Here is a 15,513-nt window from a genome sequence, read left to right on the forward strand (position 1 = left end):
TATCTACCCCTTCCGTTATTCTTATAATTTTTTTTTATTTTGAATGTTTTGATGGCATCTCCAGAATTTCCCCAGGACAGATGAAGTCCAAGAAATTTGGTACAGGCTGTTTTGGCAATTGTCTGTGTGCCACACACAGCGAGAGGCTCGTGGAGTATGGATGTAGATTAACGAATCATTTCTTTGTATGCAGGCAGATGTGTACAGTCGTGATTCACAATAAAATCTCTGCGCTGCAGTACCAAACAGCCACTACTAAAAAGAAAATGACACAACGTAAGCCATCAGAGCAGTTCCGAACGCCGTCAAGTGTAGAGAATGCGACGTAACTATACCGCGTCCTCGGTAGTATAGTGGTCAGTATCCCCGCCTGTCACGCGGGAGACCGGGGTTCGATTCCCCGCCGGGGAGATGCGATTTTTATATTGCAAAACCCGCTCCAATGTTGCAGGTATGGCCCGAAAAAGCAAAAACTTTCTCATCAAGGAGTGCAGTTGCCGCACAGTCTCAAAAATTGCGTCACCTTCCAAAGTGGCAATCAAATTCCTTTCCCATGACGCCGTTATTTCTGAATCTGGCCATCCTGATTTAGATTATCTGTGCTTTCTCTAAATTGTTATTTTAAGGCCACTGCCGAGTACCTTACCTTCTAAAACTACGCCTTTAACTACATAAGTACCTGCAAATTGTATAGGTTAAAAACCGTCCTTTGGAACTGTAATGAAAGTCTTACTAAGGACTAATGCGTTTCGCTTTATTCCAAAGCATCTTCAGTGGTCACTGAGACAGTATGCTTTTTTTTTTTCCTCTCTTCGGATCATGAATAGTTCGCATGCTTTAACTCATCAGTATAAACAGTATTAATTCTTATCGTTACTGGCCGTTTTTCCTTGTTTACCACTTTCTTTCTGTTCTTCCACATATGTGTGTTAGGTTTTACCACACAGCACTTTCACTAAATATATTCATGTTTTTGCATTGTGAAGAACCGCTGTCATATCGCCATTCCGTGTGTTTTGTTTTGCTATTGCGGGATGCGTTCGTCTTTTGTGTGTGGTGGAAACGTCTGCGATGCTCTCTCTCTCTCTCTCTCGCTCTCTCTCTCTCTCTCTCTCTCTGTGTGTGTGTGTGTACATGTATGTGTGTGTAAAGGGAGCTAACATGTCCTAAGTACTGTGTGTGAAAATTATTGCTGTACTATGATAGAGTTGTGGCTGATCTAGGGTGGGGAAATTGCCAGGTTTGTCACATGATTATTATTCGTTGTTTCTTGAGGCTGCTTCCAAGTCTGTGTGTCATAGCACACCAAAAATGTATAAAAAAGATAGAGCACAATGACATGTACCAAAAATATGTAATTTACAAACTCCAGTGCAACAGCTGTGATACTTCACACTTCGCAGGACAGGACTTTCGAAGTAAGGTAGGTATAAGAAACACAAAAGTGGATGGAAATATGGCACCAACCATTCAACATTTGCAGAACACCTCCAGCGAGAAGACCACCACCCTACCGCAATAGAAACACACGTGAAAATAGTGGGATTCAGTAACAAGAACCATCTCCCAAACCCAGTGCTTTTTTTCTAAAAAAAAGTTTGAGGGTACTCCGACATTGGATATAATGTAGCGAAAATTACTTATATCTGGAGCATGGGATACCACCCTTCTGCTTCTAGCCATCACATAATCAACATGTCGAACTACAAAAAAGTGGTACCGGACTCTTCAGTTGACTTTCAGCTCAAATGAAGCAGGCGATACCGAGAAACACCCAAACATACAAGAGAATGTGGTATCGAATACTTTAGTTTACATCACCACAAATGAAGCATGCGATTCCCATCAACCCCTGAACAATAAAAGAAAATGGTATCGTACACTTCAGTTGACCTATAATACACCTCAAGTGAAACAGGCGAGTCCAATCAACCCTCCGACATACAAAACAATACAAGGAAATATTACCGAACACATACTTTAACCTATAAAACACTATTAAAAGACACAAAACAACAAAAACCATTCACACCTATCATCAACAACAATAGAAACTACACTACAAAAATCGTTTGTAACCTTGTTTGGCTCCCGAAATGGCAGAGGTGATGCTTCAACTGACCAAGTTTTAATACAGCTGAAAATTTATTTAACTATAAAACTACAGTGTAACTTACATTAATAGCATGTCGATGACATTGCTTTTCCCACCAAAAACTGCACTGGTATCGTTCATATTGCAATTACCAACACGAAAAAATGAAATAAAAAATTTACGTCCACGAAATAAATCTTTGGCACTCTTCCAAGTTCTTAACATCGTAAAAAATTACTTTGTCGTCGAAAAAGTTTAGGGATACGCATCCCCCACCGTTCCCCCAGAAAAACAGCACTGCGGCTAAACCTACAAGAGAACTTCCGAATTCAAAAAGTAAGAATAGAGAAACAAACAAAAGACGAAGCTATCCCGCAACAACAAAACAAAACACACGGAATAGCTAGATGACTATGGATCTCTACAACACAAAAACGTGAATACACTTAGTGTTAGTGAAGGTGATGTGCGTTATAATCTAACACATGTATGTAGAAGAACAGGAAGAATGACGTAAAAAAGGTGAAAAAAATTGCTCTGAGCATTATGGGACTTAACATCTATGGAATCAGTCGCCTAGAACTTAGAACTAATTAAACCTAACTAACGTAATGACAGCACACAACACCCAGTCATCACGAGGCAGTAAACAAGGTGAATAACGACAAGAATTAATACTGTTTGTAGTTGTAAGTTAAAGCACGTGAACTGTTAATGATCCTAGCAAAGAAGACTATACGAGGTCTGCCACGAATTCCTCTCCTTTGCCAACCTCTTCGTCTCGGTTTAGCGTCTGTACCAAACGTCACCAGTTATTTATTGTCTGTCTCTTCACCTTCACTTTTTACCTTCTACAGATCGCAGTAGTACCATGGAAGTATTTCCTGATGTCTTAATATATATCCGATCATTCTGTCCCTCATTCTTGTCAATGTTTTCCTACCTTCCTTTCTTCGCCGATTCTGTGGAGAATCTTCTCATTCATTATCTTATCAGCTCATGTCATTTTCGACATCATTTTATGGCACCACATATCAAATGCTTCGATTCTCTTCTGTTCCGGTTTTCCACACAACCCGTCTTTCGCTACCATACACTGCTGTGCGCCAAAGTACATTCTCTGAAACTTCTCCCTCAAGTTAACGACAATGTCTGATACCAGTAAACTTCTGTTGGTCATAAATCTCTTTGCCTGTGTTCACTTTTGTGTACTTCACAAGCGAGACAGCACTGTAGTTTTCACGTGTTTTGCTCTCACTACAGCGTTTATCTTTATTCGTTCGTTATCCATGTAGGTTATATTACCGACTTTGTGAACGCAACTAGTTTTTAGGTCTGTGTGTGTGTGTGTGTGTGTGTGTGTGTGTGTGTGTGTGTATGAAGTGGGAAATGGGCAAATGCAGCGTAAGAAAAACTGGATTCATGAAAATGCAAAAAATTGCGAAAAGTGAATGTGCCACCACGTTGTTGTTTTTTTTTCAGTTTTAACCTTCCTTAACTACGAAGGGGAAAACGTGTGAGATTTCGGAACACGTAACAAAAGGCCAAATCACTGTAAGGAAAACTTGCGCCAGTTTTATAAATTAAATTGTTTATGGTTCAAATGGCTCTGAGCACTATGGGACTCAACTGCTGAGGTCATTAGTCCCCTAGAACTTAGAACTAGTTAAACCTAACTAACCTAAGGACATCACAAACATCCATGCCCGAGGCAGGATTCGAACCTGCGACCGTAGCGGTCTTGCGGTTCCAGACTGCAGCGCCTTTAACCGCACGGCCACTTCGGCCGGCAAATTGTTTATATTCTACAAATACCAAACTGAATAAACGACATCAGATTCACAAAGAGGATTTTTTGATGTACAGGGTGTCCGAAAAGACTTTCCCTGATTACATAAATTGATAACTCAGGCTAGAAGTAAGATACAAATATGAAACTTGTGTCGAATTGTTTACAACTATCAAAGTTTTTCTTCTGTTTTAGGTTCGCAGTACGTAAGCAGTGGATGAGGTGCAGTGCCCAAGAAGCCATGTTAACCAATCAGGAGAAGGCACAGTGTGTCCTGTGGTACCATGAGACACGATCACCAGCCACAGTGCAGAGACACTTCCAGACAACATTTGGAAGGAATCCGCCTGATGTCAAGAGCATTAAAGCCTGGTATGAGAGGTTCAAGAACACAGGACCGGTTGCTGACCTTCCGAGGTCTGGTCGACCAAGAGCCTCAGCAGACAGGGTGGAAGCTGTAAGGCAGTCTTTTCCGCGAAGTCCGAAGAAATCGGTGCGCAGGGCCTCACGTGAATTACAGATGCCAAAAAGCTCTCTCCGTGACATTTTACACAAACGTTTATTGTTTCGTGCATACAAAGTGCAAATCTTTCAGGGGATGTTGCCCAATGACAGTACACGTCGATACGACTTTGCGGTCGAAATGCTATCACGTATTGAGGACGATGATAGATATCTCAGACGAACTGCTTTTTCCGACGAAGCGACCTTTTTTTGTCAGTGGAGTAGTGAATCGTCATAATGTGCGCATTTGGGGTTCACAGCCCCCTGGCGAGGTCACGGAGTGCACCAGAGGCAGGCCAAAGGTGAATGTTTGGTGCGCGCTATTGCACGATCGAATTACCGGGCCATTTTTCTTCGCTGAGGCTACTATCACATCTGCAGTGTATCTGGACATGTTGCAACTGTATGCTGTTCCTCAGCTGCTTCAGTATCACCCCGATGTCTTGTTTCAGCAAGACGGTGCACCGCCTCATTGGGGTTTGGACGTCCGCGCCTGTCTCCATATGACCTTTCCTGGGCGGTGGATTGGTCGTGATGGGCCAACGGTTTGGCATCCACGCTCTCCCTTAGACTTCTTTTTATGGGGTTATGTCAAGGACGAGGTCTACCGAACACGTGTACCAGATCTTGAATCCCTGCCGCAACGGATAACCACAGTCGTTGAATCGATACCTCCAGTGATGTTAGCTGATATGCGGACGGAAATTGATATCGCCTAGATGTGCTAAGTACTACCAAGGGTGTCATGTGGAAGTTTACTGATGTGTGAAATAAACTTTGATAGTTTGTAAACAATTAGACACCAGTTTCATATTTGTATCTTACTTCTAGCCTGAGTTATCAATTTATGTAATCAGGGAAAGACTTTTCGGACACCCTATAGTATATAGTTCAATCTAAAACACCCTTGGTTTCAAGAAAAAGGAAAAGGTTTAAAGGAAGCTGGAATCAGTAGGGAAATGATAGATGAAAGAGACAAATTCAGAGACAAAATTATGAACAGGAAATTTCAAATAAAAAAAAGGAAAAAGAAAATACGGACAGGGCGAAGGGAACAAGAACGCAATCAAAGAATGAACAGATATTGCGGAAAGAGAAAGAAGAAGTAAACAAAAAAATTGATTAATTATGTAATAATCAAGTTAAATATTGTCTTAAGGGCAAAAATGTGCAATAATAATAAATATCAAAACATACAGAGTGAGAATGAAGTTTTTCCCTGATTTCAAAAATTTGCTATGAAGTTTGCTGTATACCTTTCCAGTTCGTTGTAAATGGTAGGTTAGCTCAAAGGGTTTATTATTGCTACCACAAGTCAATGCAGGTTTTTTGTTACTGGTAGCTTCGCTCTTTCAATTTTTGTGACTGCACGTTTTCTAGAAATATCTGATTCCTCTCTCTCTGTCTCTCTTTGTTACATGAGCGTAATTTAGGTATCTACATCTACATACATACTCCGCAATCGACCATACGGTGCGTGGCGGAGGGTACCTCGTACCACAACTAGCATCTTCTCTCCCTGTTCCACTCCCAAACAGAACGAGGAAAAAATGACTGCCTATATGCCTCTGTACGAGCCCTAATTTCTCTTATCTTATCTTTGTGGTCTTTCCGCGAAATGTGAGTTGGCGGCAGTAAAATTGTACTGCAGTCAGCCTCAAATGCTGTTTCTCTAAATTTCCTCAGTAGCGACTCACGTAAAGAACGCCTCTTTTCCTCTAGAGACTCCCACCCGAGTTCCTGAAGCATTTCCGTAACACTCGCGTGATGATCAAACCTACCAGTAACAAATCTAGCAGCTCGCCTCTGAATTGCTTCTGTGTCCTCCCTCAACCCGACCTGATAGGGAGCCCAAACGCTCGAGCAGTACTCAAGAATAGGTCGTATTAGTGTTTAGTAAACGGACTCCTTTACAGATGAACCACATCTTCCCAAAATTCTACCAATGAACCGAAGACGACTATCCGCCTTCCCCACAACTGCCATTACATGCTTGTCCCACTTCATATCGCTCTGCAGTGTTACGCCCAAATATTTAATCGACGTGACTGTGTCAAGCGCTACACTACTAATGGAGAATTCAAACATTACGGGATTCTTTTTCCTGTTCATCTGCATTAATTTACATTTATCTATATTTAGAGTTAGCTGCCATTCTTTACACCAATTACAAATCCTGTCCAAGTCATCTTGTATCCTCCTACAGTCGCTCAACGACGACACCTTCCCATACACGACAGCATCGTCAGCAAACAGCCACACATTGCTATCCACCCTATCCAAAAGATCATTTATGTAGATAGAAAACAACAGCGGACCTACCACACTTCCCTGGGGCACTCCAGACGATACCCTCATCTCACCTCATATGATGTTGTCGCTACGGCGTCTGTGCAGGAGAAAGGTGAAAGTGTTTTGTGTTTTTATGGAACATGGTCGTCTATTACGGACAGTTCGGCGACAGTTCCGAAATGCCTTTGGTCGAGAAAATCCTGATGTGAAGAGCATACGACGATGGTACGAAATGAGTAAAAAGATTGGTGGTGCTGGTGACGAAGCAAAAAGCGGTAGGCTTGCAGTGTGTGACAGCAGTGTCCATACCGTGCGTAGGGCTTTTCAATGCAGTCCGCGCAAATCGACGCGTCGTGTATCACATAGACCAGTGGTTCCCAATGTGGGGGCAGTTACCCGCGGAGGAGTAAAATGCAACTGATCGGTAAAAACCGAAAGTGTTTGATTGTATTTCAATGATGAAACTGATTATATTTGTATTATTAGGCCTACTACTAAATAATTTTCTAAGAGCCCAATATTAACTATATATGTTATTCAAACTGTATATTGAGCAAGCAGTGAACGAAACAAAAGAAAAATTCGGAGTAGGTATTAAAATCCATGGAGAAGAAATAAAAACTTTGAGGTTCGCCGATGACATTGTAATTCTGTCAGAGACAGCAAAGGACTTGGAAGAGCAGTTGAACGGAATGGACTGTGTCTTGAAAGGAGGGTATAAGATGAACATCAACAAAAGTAAAACGAGGATAATGGAATGTAGTCAAGTTAATTCGGGTAACGCTGAGGGAATTAGATTATGAAATGAGACACTTAAAGTAGTAAAGGAGTTTTGCTATTTGGGGAGCAAAATAACTGATGATTGTCGAAGTAGAGAGGATGTACAATGTAGACTGGCAATGGCAAGGAAAGCGTTTCTGAAGAAGAGACATTTGTTAACATCGAGTATAGATTTAAGTGTCAGGAAGTCGTTTCTGAAAGTATTTGTGTGGGGTGTAGCCATGTATGGAAGTGAAACATGGACGATAACTAGTTTGGACAAGAAGAGAATAGAAGCTTTCGAAATGTGGTGCTACAGAAGAATGCTGAAGATTAGATGGGTAGATCACATAACTAATGAGGAGGTGTTGAATAGGATTGGGGAGAAGAGAAGTTTGTCGCACAACGTGACTAGAAGAAGGGATCGGTTGGTAGGACGTATTCAGAGGCATCAAGGGATCACCAATTTAGTATTGGAGGGCAGCGTGGAGGGTAAAAATCGTAGAGGTAGACCAAGAGATGAATACACTAAACAGATACAGAAGGATGTAGGTTGCAGTAGGTACTGGGAGATGAAGACGCTTCCACAGGATAGAGTAGCATGGAGAGCTGCATCAAACCAGCCTCAGGACTGAAGACCAGAACAACAACATGTTATCATTACATCATTACATTACTTTTTCCTCATTTACTCAACGTGTAACACTGTGCAGTGGAGGTTAGAGCTTGTGAAACGAATATATGAACATCTTCCTCACACTGTCCACACACTACACACATATTTTGTGCTTTGCACCACCCATCGATGATCCTAAAACTGAGATGTAAATGTAACAAAAGAAAAGCATCTCATGAAAATCCCTACCAAAGCTGTAGATAGTTCCTGCAATAGACCATAAATTGCTTCATTACTCACTTTGAAACAGATAACTGACAGTACGACAAAACACTACCTACGTAAGGGCTGCTAAAGGCTCGACACAGTAGTGCTTTTATTGTTATAATTATTATTATTGTTATTATTGGTGGCAGTGGTCAGACACAAAATATTGACAGCCTGATTTTTTTTTATTTTTAGCCATTTCAGAAGCAGAGGGTCCAACAACCATGTGATTTACCAACAGATTTTAACTTCGTTGATTTAAAAACGAGTTGCACGGAACACGGGGAACAAATGTCGTTATGGGAGGTACACAACGTAATCAAAAAAACATAAGTTATTTATAATAGGTGCATTGTGCTGCCACCTACTGCCAGGTACTCCATATCAGCGACCTCAGTAGTCATTAGACATCGTGAGAGAGCAGAATGGGGCGGTCCGCGGAACTCACGGACTTCGAACGTGGTCAGGTGATTGGGGATCACTTGTGTCATACGTCTGTATGCGAGATTTCCACACTCCTAAACATCTCTCGGCCCACTGTTTCCGATGCGATAGTGGAGTGGAAAAGTGAAGGGACACCAACAGCACAAAAGCGTACAGGCCGACCTCGTCTGTTGACTGACAGAGACCGCCGGCAGTTGAAGAGGGTCGACATGTGTAACAGGCAGAGCATCACACAGGAATTACAAACTGCATTAGGATCCACTATTATGACAGTTAGGCGGGAGGTGAGAAAACTTGGCTTTCGTGGTCGAGCGGCTGCTCATAAGCCGCACATCACGCCGGTAAATGCCAAACGACGCGTAGCTTGGTGTAAGGAGCGTAAACATTGGACGATTGAACAGTGGAAAAACATCGTATGGAGTGACGAATAGCGATACACAATGTGGCGATGCGATGGCAAGGTGTGGTATGGCGAATGCCCGGTGAACGTCATCTGCCAGTGTGTGTAGTGCCAACACTAAAATTCGGAGCCGGTGGTGTTACGGTGTGGTCGTGTTTTTCATGGAGGAGGCTTGCACCCCTTGTTTTGCGTGGCACTATCACAGCACAGGCCTACATTGTCGTTTTAAACACCTTCTTGCTTTCCACTTTGGGGATGGCGATTGCATTTTTCAACACGATCGAGCAGCTGTTCATAATGCACGGCGTGTAACGGAGTGGTTACCGGACAGTAACATCGCTGTAATGGGACTGTCCTGCACAGAGTCCTGACCTGAATCCTACAGAACACCTTTGGGTTGTTTTGGAACGCCGACTTCGTGCCAGGCCTCACCGACCGACATCGATACCTCTCCTCAGTGCAGCACTCCGTGAAGAATGGGCTGCATTCCCCAAGAAACCTTCCAGCACCTGACTGAACGTATGCCTGCGAGAGTGGAAGCTGTCATCAAGGCTAAGGATGAGGCAACACCATATTGAATTCCAGCATTACCGATGGAGGGCGCCACGAAATTGTAAGTCATTTTCAGCCAGGTTTCCGGATACTTTTGATCATATAGTGTATATTTTGAAAAAGTGTGTACAGTCATAGTGCATAGTTACCTTTCTTATCTGAGAAGGAGTTGTAGGTAGCACTTACGGGAATCGTTGCGTCCCACACACACAATCCAAACAGAACTCATGGAAGAGAAATGTGGTATGCAAGATTTGTAGCCGTGAAAGTAGATTTTAGACTACGATAGCAATAAAAATACGAACAAGTAACTGAGTGGGTTAGAAGCATGATTTATGATGTGCACTGACTCAGAACAACAGAATTATAAAAAAAGTTCTTAGGCGCAAGCTGCGCCAATCGTTTCATTCACTCGTTAGTTCGTCGCTTCATAACACCCACAAAAACTAAATATCTTTCATCATTTTAAAAATAAAAGTGTTCAAGAAAATTCTTTTTATCCCAAAATTTATTTATGAACTACAGTTCACGAATTGGGGGAGGGGGGGGGGAGGACTGTGGTGGGGATACTAGCTAATATACACTCCTGGAAATGGAAAAAAGAACACATTGACACCGGTGTGTCAGACCCACCATACTTGCTCCGGACACTGCGAGAGGGCTGTACAAGCAATGATCACACGCACGGCACAGCGGACACACCAGGAACCGCGGTGTTGGCCGTCGAATGGCGCTAGCTGCGCAGCATTTGTGCACCGCCGCCGTCAGTGTCAGCCAGTTTGCCGTGGCATACGGAGCTCCATCGCAGTCTTTAACACTGGTAGCATGCCGCGACAGCGTGGACGTGAACCGTATGTGCAGCTGACGGACTTTGAGCGAGGGCGTATAGTGGGCATGCGGGAGGCCGGGTGGACGTACCGCCGAATTGCTCAACACGTGGGGCGTGAGGTCTCCACAGTACATCGATGTTGTCGCCAGTGGTCGGCGGAAGGTGCACGTGCCCGTCGACCTGGGACCGGACCGCAGCGACGCACGGATGCACGCCAAGACCGTAGGATCCTACGCAGTGCCGTAGGGGACCGCACCGCCACTTCCCAGCAAATTAGGGACACTGTTGCTCCTGGGGTATCGGCGAGGACCATTCGCAACCGTCTCCATGAAGCTGGGCTACGGTCCCGCACACCGTTAGGCCGTCTTCCGCTCACGCCCCAACATCGTGCAGCCCGCCTCCAGTGGTGTCGCGACAGGCGTGAATGGAGGGGCGAATGGAGACGTGTCGTCTTCAGCGATGAGAGTCGCTTCTGCCTTGGTGCCAATGATGGTCGTATGCGTGTTTGGCGCCGTGCAGGTGAGCGCCACAATCAGGACTGCATACGACCGAGGCACACAGGGCCAACACCCGGCATCACGGTGTGGGGAGCGATCTCCTACATTGGCCGTACACCACTGGTGATCGTCGAGGGGACACTGAATAGTGCACGGTACATCCAAACCGTCATCGAACCCATCGTTCTACCATTCCTAGACCGGCAAGGGAACTTGCTGTTCCAACAGGACAATGCACGTCCGCATGTATCCCGTGCCACCCAACGTGCTCTAGAAGGTGTAAGTCAACTACCCTGGCCAGCAAGATCTCCGGATCTGTCCCCCATTGAGCATGTTTGGGACTGGATGAAGCGTCGTCTCACGCGGTCTGCACGTCCAGCACGAACGCTGGTCCAACTGAGGCGCCAGGTGGAAATGGCATGGCAAGCCGTTCCACAGGACTACATCCAGCATCTCTACGATCGTCTCCATGGGAGAATAGCAGCCTGCATTGCTGCGAAAGGTGGATATACACTGTACTAGTGCCGACATTGTGCATGCTCTGTTGCCTGTGTCTATGTGCCTGTGGTTCTGTCAGTGTGATCATGTGATGTATCTGACCCCAGGAATGTGTCAATAAAACTTCCCCTTCCTGGGACAATGAATTCACGGTGTTCTTATTTCAACTTCCAGGAGTATAGATTGCTATCAGGGGTATGGACTAAGAAAGATTGGGAACCACTGACCTAGACTTTCTAAACGGAGCACATATGGAAGTATATCCATAAAAACTCTACGAGTAAAGCTACCATTCACAGCAACAAAGTTCCTCAGAAATAATTTTTTTTTGTAATTTGAGAAAGACTTTACGCTCAGCCTGTATTATTTATACGGTATCATATTTATACAAAGGCCACAGAAGGTGCTTCATAAATAAAAGGGAAACGCGTCTGTGGAAAAACACTCTACCGCTGCAGTACGCTAGCGACGAAAAAACCAGTAGTAATGGATTTTAACAGCTGTTGCGGAAGATGGTGGTGCAAACAAACATATTGCAATCGTGCTATAAAAGTGAGACAGTGCAATATGTCAGGTCTCTCGTAAATCAAGAAAAACGTGTTCGGCTGTAATGAAACATTATAAAGATAAACAAATTTATCAAGAGAATGGACACAACACCAGGATCAAATGGCGTTTTAGTCATTTCTAGCATTAGCCCAAAAAAAATGCCTTTTGTTTCAGTTGCTTCATTTTTAGTATCTTGATCAGACGTATAGCTGCTGATTATTTAGAGTTCTGACACTTTCCTAGAATAAAACGCGTACATATGTCGCATTTGATGTTTTATTTCTAATTTAGACGCACTTTTCGAAGGACAGATTTTGAGTAACAGGTGCTTGGTGTCCATTGCTGCACATTACGTTTCTGGAGAGTAGATACATTTAACGAAACCTTTCGCAAACTCAGATGTATAAGTCAAATGACAGTGTCATTTAGCACCATAAAAGTCTAACAGTTATTAGACAGTAAAATAATTTAATCATAATGAACAGCTCAAATATGCAACAAATACTGAGAACCTCTTCATAATAAGATTTATATCTTCTTACTGTTTTCAGGTAAAGCAAACTAATTAGCACAAGCTTTAATCAATCTAATTTCTGACGTACATGCAAACTGCATTAATGTCACTTGTACGTCCTTCAGAGCTGGCGACAGTAACAATTGACTCTATTTCCTTGTAAGATTTCATTGTGGACGATGCACTTCTGTGACAATGTAGCTTACTTTTTATTAGTTTTTCCATTATGTTATTCCCTTGGTACCTCATCACTTCCATTTTTTTACATCGGCTTCTTCCCCACGAATACAATCCAGATAGCAAAATGATCATCCTCTCTATTAACGTGCAATATGAAAGATGGACGCTAATGACAATATCATTATTCTACATGAAAAGGGAAAATGAAATGTATGAGTATAGTATTAAAAAGTGACACGACTCAAAATATCCTGCAGTGCTTCTTAAAAACAAACACAAGTGAGAATGTTGGAAAATAATTCCAGTAAAGCGAAGTATTCAAAATACCAACAATACATCAGTGCAAATAATACAGCTCGCGCAATAATCCAAAGTATCCTGTTGGATACTTGGAGAATTACCATATTTAAATTAGAAAATTAGGAAATTCTTATGGCCAAAGAACAGAACTGGGATATTTAAGTTTATTCATTGATAGTAAAGGAGCTCGAAATTTCCTGAAATGATTCTTCACAACTGGCGTAATCCACGTTATTTAACTGTTCTACGCTTACCGTGATCAACTACAGTGTCACAAATAAAAATATCACGATCTTCAGTCCAAAAGAACGATACAACTTAAAATACCACAGTTTTGAACTTCTTCTCGCTATCCAATTCACTACTCAACTAATAATCAGTGTTGCCAAGTCATTTTCGACCATGCCCATAAACAACATTTGAAAAATCCTTACGTTCACGTTGGAAGTCCCTACGGGTGCCTTTTATGGTCGCACCTATATGGTCTATTGTTGCCAAGGATAGCGAATGCTGAGCAAAAACTGTCGCCACTCTTATTTCAACAGATTTTGTGTCCTCTTCGAGCTTAAGACTTAGGTGCTTGTAGGAGGTTGATGCACGCACGATGAAAGCACTCATAATTAATCAAATTGTGACACTCCACGTCTGTGCGAATCGCAATTTACGTGTTTCAAAACTTCGCTTATTCCAGCACACAAATTAATATCAGACGCCCTGCAACGAGGACAATAGCTACTGTCCTTGGGATCAGCAGTTAACCGCCCCTTGAACTGTTCTTCCTCTTGCCACACTTCTCTAAATTTCTGTTTTCGGATTTGACTTTCACTGTTTTGTAACTATCGTTTCTTTCTCGGAGCTGAAGCCTTAGTAAAAAAAAAAAAAAATACTATAATCCGTTCATCATCAGAATAAAACAGATGTAAACATTGCACTACGTATTGTTCCGCGTTTGCTGGAACCTCATTGGATTTACGTTTCGGAACCTCATTGGATTTACGTTCGACGTGGCACTGCAGCCAAGCTGTCTCAAATACTGTCAAGTACGATAATTAAGGGTACGTTTTGTGTTGTGCATGAATGAATGAATGCCGTGTGGCTAGGGCCTCCCGTCGGGTAGACCGTTCGCCGGGTGCAGGTCTTTTGAGTTGACGCCACTTGGCGACTTGCACGTCGATGGCGATGAAACGATGACGATAAAGACAACACAACACCCAGTCCCTGAGCGGAAAAAATGTCCGACCCAGCCGGGAATCGAACCGGGGCCATTAGGTATCACGAATCTCTTGTCCAACGTAAAGTCCCGAGCGACTGGAAAAAAGCGCAGCTGACGCCTGTATATAAGAAGGGTAGAAGGACGGATCCTCAAAATTACAGACCAATATCCCTAACGTCGGTTTGTTGCAGGATTCTCGAACATATTCTCAGTTCGAATATAATGATTTTCCTTGAGACAGAGAAGTTGCTGTCCATGCATCAGCACGGCTTTAGAAAGCATCGCTCCTGCGAAACGCAACTCGCCCCTTTTTTACATGATACCTTGCGAACCATGGATGAAGGGTATCAGACGGATGCCATATTCCTTGACTTCCGGAAAGCTTTTGACTCGGTGCCCCACTGCAGACTCCTAACTAACGTACGAGCGTATGGGATGGTTCACAAGTATGTGAGTGGCTCGAAGACTTCTTAAGTAATAGAACCCAGTACATTGTCCTCGATGGTGAGTGTTCTTCGGAGGTGAGGGTATCATCTGGAGTGCCCCAGGGAAGTGTGGTATGTCCGCTGTTGTTTTCTATCTACATAAATGATCTTTTGGATAGGGTGGATAGCAATGTGCGGCTGTTTGCTGATGATGCTGTGGTGTACGGGAAGGTGTCGTCGTTGAGTGACTGTAGGAGGATACAAGATGACTTGGACAGGATTTGTGATTGGTGTAAATAATGGCAGCTAACTCTAAATATAGATAAATGTAAATTAATGCAGATGAATAGGAAAAAGAATCCTATAATGTTTGAATACTCCATTAGTAGTGTAGCGCTTGACACAGTCACGTCGATTAAATATTTGGGCGTAACATTGCAGAGCGATATGAAATAGGACGAGCATGTAATGGCAGTTGTGGGGAAGGCGGATAGTCGTCTTCGGTTCATTGGTAGAATTTTGGGAAGATGTGGTTCATCTGTAAAGGAGACCGCTTATTAAACACTAATACGACCTATTCTTGAGTACTGCTCGAGCGTTTGGGCTCGCTATCAGGTCGGGTTGAGGGAGGACATAGAAGCAATTCAGAGGCGAGCTGCTAGATTTGTTACTGGTAGGTTTGATCATCACGCAAGTGTTACGGAAATGCTTCAGGAACTCGAGTGGGAGTCTCTAGAGGAAAGGAGGCGTTCTTTTCGTGAATCGCTACTGAGGAAATTTAGAGAACCAG

General features: G+C 43.2%; 1 protein-coding gene and 1 non-coding gene across 3 annotated transcripts in view; one reads left to right on the plus strand and one right to left on the minus strand.

The window, feature by feature from the left end:
* Positions 1 to 15,513, minus strand: part of LOC126108795 (brain acid soluble protein 1-like) — a 367,990-nt gene that overhangs the window by 329,109 nt on the left and 23,368 nt on the right. The gene's annotated exons all lie outside the window — the stretch shown is intronic.
* Trnad-guc (transfer RNA aspartic acid (anticodon GUC)) lies at positions 340 to 411 on the plus strand. The gene has a single exon. It is a non-coding gene; the product is annotated as a tRNA-Asp (tRNA).

Source organism: Schistocerca cancellata, chromosome 11 (assembly GCF_023864275.1).
Source record: "Schistocerca cancellata isolate TAMUIC-IGC-003103 chromosome 11, iqSchCanc2.1, whole genome shotgun sequence".
NCBI lineage: Eukaryota > Metazoa > Arthropoda > Insecta > Orthoptera > Acrididae > Schistocerca > Schistocerca cancellata.